Raw genomic sequence first — 7,356 nt, 5'->3', positions numbered from 1 at the left:
GCGGGCTGAGGACACACCCTTGCTTTAAACCGACCGGACAGTCAAAGTAGTCAGTAAATCTATTATCATTTCTAACGCAAGCTTCTACAGAGCTATAAATACTGATAATAGCAGTTAACATTTTCCCGTGTTAGCCCGATTTAAATAAACAATGCCATAGCTTGGATCGGTCAGCCGAATCAAAGGCTTTTCTGAAATAAATAAAAGCAACATATAACTTTTTTCGTTTCTTCAGGGGACATTTTTCAATGATACCATGTAAAGTAACAATATGATCTGTTGTGTAATATCCTTTTTTAAAACCAACCTGTGTCTCAGGTATTTTATTCCATATATTTGCACATCTCGTGATAGGAACATTTAAAATGGAAGTATATAGCTTGCTTAAAATGCACACTAAGGAGATTCCTCTGTAATTATCTGGATTTGTCGGATCCCCCTTTTTATGCAGTGGGATGATTATTGCCTTTGTCCAAGTAACGGGAAAAGTGCCCATGTCAAATATATGGTTAAAAGTGTTTTTCAAAAATGGCATGATAGTATGTTCAGTCGACTTTAAAAAATAATCCCATCAATCCCATAATCATCTCATCAATTCCGGCTGACTTCCCATTTTCCAAATGGCTAAGACAAGAACTTATTTCATCTTCAGTAATTGGTGATTCAAGAATGCATTTATAAATCTCATTTAAAGTCTTATGGTCATCAAAGTTATAATCATTCTCCGTTGTGTCATCAACATGTTTGAATGTGCTAAACAAATCTTTAAAATAATAGTATAAAACAGTTTCAAGCGTCTTAATTCTCTCTAAAAGAAAATAGAACTATTATGGAGAGATTATTTTAACATTTGGCCTTTCTTTTTTTTTTTCTTTCTTTTGGATGTATATTTAGCTTTCCTGCTTTCATTTGTATATTTATTTCTTAATTCGTGTAAAACGTGTACTTAAAACTGATTTGTTATTTCTGAAGCGTCCAAGTGCACGACTGGTCTCTCGTTCAGCACATTGACAACTTCTGGTATAAAAACCACGCATGTTTGCTTTACTTGTGTTTTCTTGAATACTTCAGCTGCGTTCAAATCATTTCGGACAAATAAATCTAGTGCTTGGCTGCTATCAGCATTTACTATGTCAGTTAATACTTCCAATGTTGGCTGTTGGTTACGCATCCTCGATATCTCCAGGGTATACGTTCCGAACAGTCTACACTATACCCTGGATGCATCTACGGCCCGGTAAATTTATTACCTCCCTTGGTTGGCTTTTTATTCAATCAGGTGTCTACGCTGGGAAGTTGAGAGAACCAATCACAACACACTTTCGCTTTTTAAATTCTCTAACCGATTAAACTTGGCAAACAAACATGCAGAGGTTCTCTGAAAGAGGTAGATGGATTTCTTGCTTAAGTTTTTAAAAAGGTTTACGACCTATGAATTTGTCTGTATGATTTCCCAAAACCTTCGCAGTTGCAACTGCTACCTTTGTTGACACTGGCAAGTTCGGTTATAACGACAGTCTCGCTGATTGGCTACTGTGAGAATGCGGAACCAGCAAAGGGAGGTAATAAAATTATCGGGTCGACCCGTAGATGCGTCCAGGGTATAGTGGAGACTTTTCGGAACGTATACCCTGGAGATATCGAGGATGTTGGTTACTTAGCAAATCTAAAAATATTTCCTTGTGATTCTCATTCCATACGTAACATACAAATGGTTCCCATTACTCGAGTTCTCTACACCTGGAAATTCAGGAGAGTCAAAGCTTAACAGTAAACTAACAGGCATGTGCTTCGGTACAAATCGAGAGTGCACTGATAAGTATTTACAATATGAATGTGTATTTACAGATGGAATAAAGTAATCAATAACACCACAACCCGCTTCTGATATATTAGTATAGCAAGTATCTTTGATTACTTCAAAGTCCTAAACACCTTGAACGACAACTGAATTTTACATCGTGATCTGACGTCACGTCGTTCCCTCCTGGACACACCGGTTTCTCTGAACAAAGTATTTAGGTTGAAAACAACCATCACTCTTGTATGCAGCACATCTGTTTTATAACTGAGTTGTATGGTTTCCCAGTCATACATTTGCACATGCCTTCATTACACCTGGAGTAATGGCAGCCGCAGTTCCTATCGACACTGCAAGGTGACTTCAGCTGATAGAGAACTGTGTCTAGATATAAAAAAGTCACATGTACCTTATACACATATAGGTCACACACATGTATCTCACATGCAACGTATATACACGTAACGCACATCCAATTTATACACATGAAACACATAGCCATGTAACTTAAACATATGTAATTTATCTTACACAATATATGTCACTTATACAAATGTAATTTACGCTCATGTAACTCGCACAACTGTGACTCAGATACATGTACATAAGTAACTTACACATATGTAACTTTACACATGTAACTCACACATACATGCATGTAACTTTACACATGTAATTTATAAATATGCAACTCACACATGCGTAACTCACACATATGTAACCTATACATGTAACTTGTAAATTCTGTGGTGGCATATAGAAATACTAAGTACGAATAAGAGTTATGGATGAACAACTTCATTATTTGCACCGAGGAACGACAGTCGCTGTGGATTCTAGCAATCGCCAGACTCCCTTCTTTGTCATACTCCAACAGAAATAATAGCAACCTGTAGACCACTGCATATCGCAAACCAACCCACAGAGATCAGTAACTCCACTACACCTCCAACCTTCCACTCTAACTCAAGACAGGAATCCTAACCGGCCTATCAGGGCGAGCTTCACAACGTCTGTCCGACCGAGACCGCGCTGAATCACGTGAGTCTACACCAATCACCACGGCCCTGCACAGCCACATATATACAGAAGACATGTCCCCATCAACAACCTGTACCCTTGGGATCAGTAACTGTGGAGCCGTACATGGAACCGTCCGCCTATTTATATTTAGACTCACTGCAAACAGGCCAACAGAGAAAGCATTCAAAAGATTTCAGCCTTCAGTCAGTCATGCTCATGACATACCCCCAGCTTATATGAAGTACCTAGTGCATGTTAGGCTGGTTAATTACCAGACGTTTTTATTCCATTGTACCGCAAAGCAATCTTTTTCAATGTAAAACCACCGCTTTATAATGAACCAATGTTAGAACCTACACCCAGTCGTCGCTCACGATTGTCTCTGTAGCCGCGCAAGCAAACCTATACGGTTTGTATGAGCCAGCATCAACTGAGGAGGGTGCCTGATAGTACCTATAAATGTCGTTGTCACGGGATACCATTTCCACTTTCTGTTTCAATAATAACGGTAGAATAGTCAAAAGGTCATTTTAAAGAGACTTCTTTATGTAGCAATCAGTTCTAAGACATTGTCTCGTGGAACAGAACACCGGACTCGGACTTGATGTTTACCTTGAACAGTCATGACCACATGCGACACATCTTCAGTCGCCAGTTGAACAGCCATTGCTTCTACCCGAGACATCATGATAGGCACGTTGGTCAGACTCGTGTGTTAGTCGAATTATGTCAGGACGTTCACAGAACCTTTAAGACTATACGAGTTTAAAGTCGACAATGCCATAAGCATTCACTAACCAAGAATCATGCACACATTACATACCCAGTGTAACTGGCATATAATATCACATCAATGATATTCAGTATTGAGAACGTTATTACGTACATTCCACGTTTCACATTACACTGTCTCTGGGACTTGCATACTGGACGATTTGGTTTACTGTTTTTCCCTAATCACGACTAATCAGTTAAGAAGTCATGAAATAAGAAGCGTTAAGAAAGTAGGTAAGAACGTGAGCTCTGTCAAACTGTCTGTGTTCTGAGTGACTGTTTAATCCAACCAGAGTCATGCGACTTCCAAGGCCGGTATATGACTGGCTCACTTTGCTTTAGGAAAATATGGATGACCTAACGTGTGTTAGTCACTTATCTGTTTAGGCCAGTAATGATGACTGTGCTTCATCGATGGCTTCAGGCCAGTTTGACTGGCATTGTTTTTCGTCGATGGCTTCAGCTTAATTAAATGACTTTGTACTTGTAGACGGCTTTAGCTAGGACTGTTTTGATTTGCTTTGTACTTCGTCGATGGTTTAAAGTCCATTTAAATGACTTGTTACTTTATCGCTTGCTTCAGGTTAGTTTGATTGGCCTCTTACTTATCGATGGCTTCATGTCAAACTGACTGACTTTATACTTATCGATGGTTTCATGTCTATTTTTTAGCTTTTTTCCTATCAATGGCTTCAGGTTAACTTGACTGGCTTTGCATTTATCGATGGATTTAGGTCAGTTTGATTGGGTTTTTTACTTATCGGTGATTCTGTACACATTATGTCTAAATGAGGGCATCGTTCAAGTGATTGAACGGCATAGAGAGTATTATATCTACCAATACCATCAACCGTGGGTGTGATGGAAACAAGCTCGTCTTGTGCCCCATTGAACTGCCCATTCACTGAAACGTATGAGATATGTCTTTGAGTTTCAAGGACAATAGCTACTATTCTGGGTCCCGTTTCACAAAACTCTCGTAGGCCTGAGATCTCGTAACTTTTCTCGTAGCATTTATACCTGGTATACTGTAACATAGGAGGTGCAAATGCTACGAGAAAAGTTACGAGGCCTTAGGCTTACGAGAGTTTTGTGAAACGGGGCCCAGGAACTGCTGTTGCTTATTATGGTATCGCTGATTACATTTGCACCAATTGACCAATGCCCACCTATCACAGAGTGCGATGTTTTCTTATTGCTTTCCCCAACTGCTTAAGACTATCAATATGTATTCAGTTTGCTTACAACTAAAATTAACATTTCTTTTCCCCAAAATGAGAAATTGAGTTATTAAATGAAGATATTTATTTGAAACCTTGTGCGGACTGTTTATTACATGAAGTAATTGTCTGTGCTGCCGCTTGACCTTTGATGGAGACACATCCCATGCTATGAACAACACACTCAAACCGGCTCCTGGTCACATTTATTCAAACTAGTCGTAACATTTCCTGGATAGAGCTTTGACATAAAATACGATTAAAATATCATAAAATACCCCATGTCTAAACGACAAAAGTAAATTTGGAGAAACGTCCAAATCTAATAGAGTTTCGGGGGATGATGACATTCGAAACTTATTGGAAACTGTCCCCCAGAGTCCAAACACCATGACTTCACTGCTTCAGTTCCCTCGTGGTTCTGCAAAGGTCGCACAATATACTTGAAATAATGGGAGACTTCGCAAACTTTTCCGCCCTATCACATGTTTGAAGACACAAAATCATGAAGTCTTACTGCTCTTCAAATGATAGCGAGAAAAGGATAATGGGGATTCAAGGATCAACTTCTTGTGCAAAAAAAAAATAATTTGGGGAAGAGGTTGAAGCACATCATCGCAAACTCTCCTCGTCCTGGATTGACTACAAAAGTACGTACGACCCTGTCCCTCACGAATGGATTCTGAAGTCCCTACATTGTATTCCCCCTCCTGACCAACTATTTGATTCCCCTGTGTCTTTAATGAGTTGCTGGTCGATACTTTACCTTTTTAGCTTGTCTTTAAATCCTTTGAGCTTTTGAGCTTTTTCCTCGATGGGGAGGAGGGACACTATCAGTGCGTCCATCAGCACAGATCCCCGACACATCTTACTCATCTCCTCTACATGGATGACATCGAGTTCTTTGACAAAAGAAAACTTTGAAAGAACAGGTTCTCCTTTCCAAGTATTCTAATGACATTGGCATGACTCTTGTACTCAACAAATGTAACACTCTTCATTTGAAAAGTGGCAAGGTAACTATTGGTGGATTGGTCAAGTTACAAGGAAGAGGAGTTCCTGAGCATCTTGTGAAAGATCAGGCATACACCTATCTTTGAATGCATGTTCGAGACAAGCTCCAGAATGCCAAGATTCAAGAAGAAGCTCTGTCTGAGAATAAAACTTAAAGAAAACCTGTAGCTCAAAGCTCAGTGCTCGGAAGAAGGTCAAAGCTGCCATTACATTTGCCGTGCCTGTCATTTCCTGTTCCTTTGTAGTAGTCGATGTACAAAACAAGATATACAGTTTTGACCGCTTTACCAGAAGGATCTGATATCAGAGCCCACAACCCTTGTTCCTCTCTTCATAACTGACACATTTCAATTATTGCGGAAAGGTCGAGGTTAAATTAATGTGGAGGTTCTTTGTGATGGTATTTTATTGTGTATCTATTCTCCAGATGATCCTCTAGTGATGCATGCCAAACCTCATTATGAAAGCAAGGAATTCCACTGCCAGTCTTGTTGCTGGGCAGAATTGATTTTGTTGATGGCGATGCACTGCTGGAGAGCAATGGGTGTAAACCAGGTGAAGTCCTCCACCATGTCTGCCCAGAGTCGGTCGTTTGTGGATAAACGTTCTGAGAAACCACTGCATCGTGCACAGGGAGTGGAACAGAACAGTAAAAAAAAAAATCACTCCTTCACCTGGATATAGTCGGCTGGTCTTAAATGTGAAAGTGAGGGTTTTCTTTTTGGTGTCCAGGACCTATCACTTTAAACTCGCAATCGCCTAAATGATTCTTAAAGAAAACATAAATATGACATATCGATGGCAATGCATTCAGAGAGACACCAAACAACTTGTCAGCGAATGCCCTCCTTTGGCATAAACAGCCTACCTTAAACGATATGATGGCATGACTTGTTGCTTTTACTATCGTCTCCGCCATGCCTTTGGTTTTTGACTGAGAGGTCCACTCATAAAGTAACCCTGAACACATCTAGGACGGTATGGAAAATGCTGCATGGAAACACCTCTCTGGAATACAGCTTCGGAAAAATCCCAGCCAACAAATCCGATCTTGTGACTGTCAACTGGACGATCCACCTGCCAGTGTGACAGTAGACTGGACGATCTACCAGTCAGTATGACTGTCAACTGGAAGCGTACCGAAGCTCTCCTTCATTCTTTGATGTAACATGGGAGAGGATGAGTCAAAGTAGCTAACAGAAAGGCATGTCTTTAATCACAGTGCGTTCTCAGGATGTTTTCTGATGCCAATTTTCAATGACCTTAGAGTCTGTTGTATATGCTGACATTATCATGAAGGATTGATCCATGGATAGTCAAATACTTCCATATAAATTTATCTCATACTCGAATGGTGAAGACATAACAATACTGACTTGCAGTAAACAAAATTCCCTGATCTGCGTTAGTGGATGCGGTCACGTTTCAATAAAATCGCCCTTAATATCAACTTACTTCTTTTGCAAGATGCTTGAATTTCTGAGTGTCTCTGGTGGACACGGATTCGAAGTGTCAGTGCAAAAG

Source organism: Haliotis asinina, chromosome 7, assembly GCF_037392515.1.
Source record: "Haliotis asinina isolate JCU_RB_2024 chromosome 7, JCU_Hal_asi_v2, whole genome shotgun sequence".
NCBI classification, from domain to species: Eukaryota; Metazoa; Mollusca; class Gastropoda; order Lepetellida; family Haliotidae; genus Haliotis; species Haliotis asinina.
Note: the sequence above shows the minus strand (reverse complement) of the source record.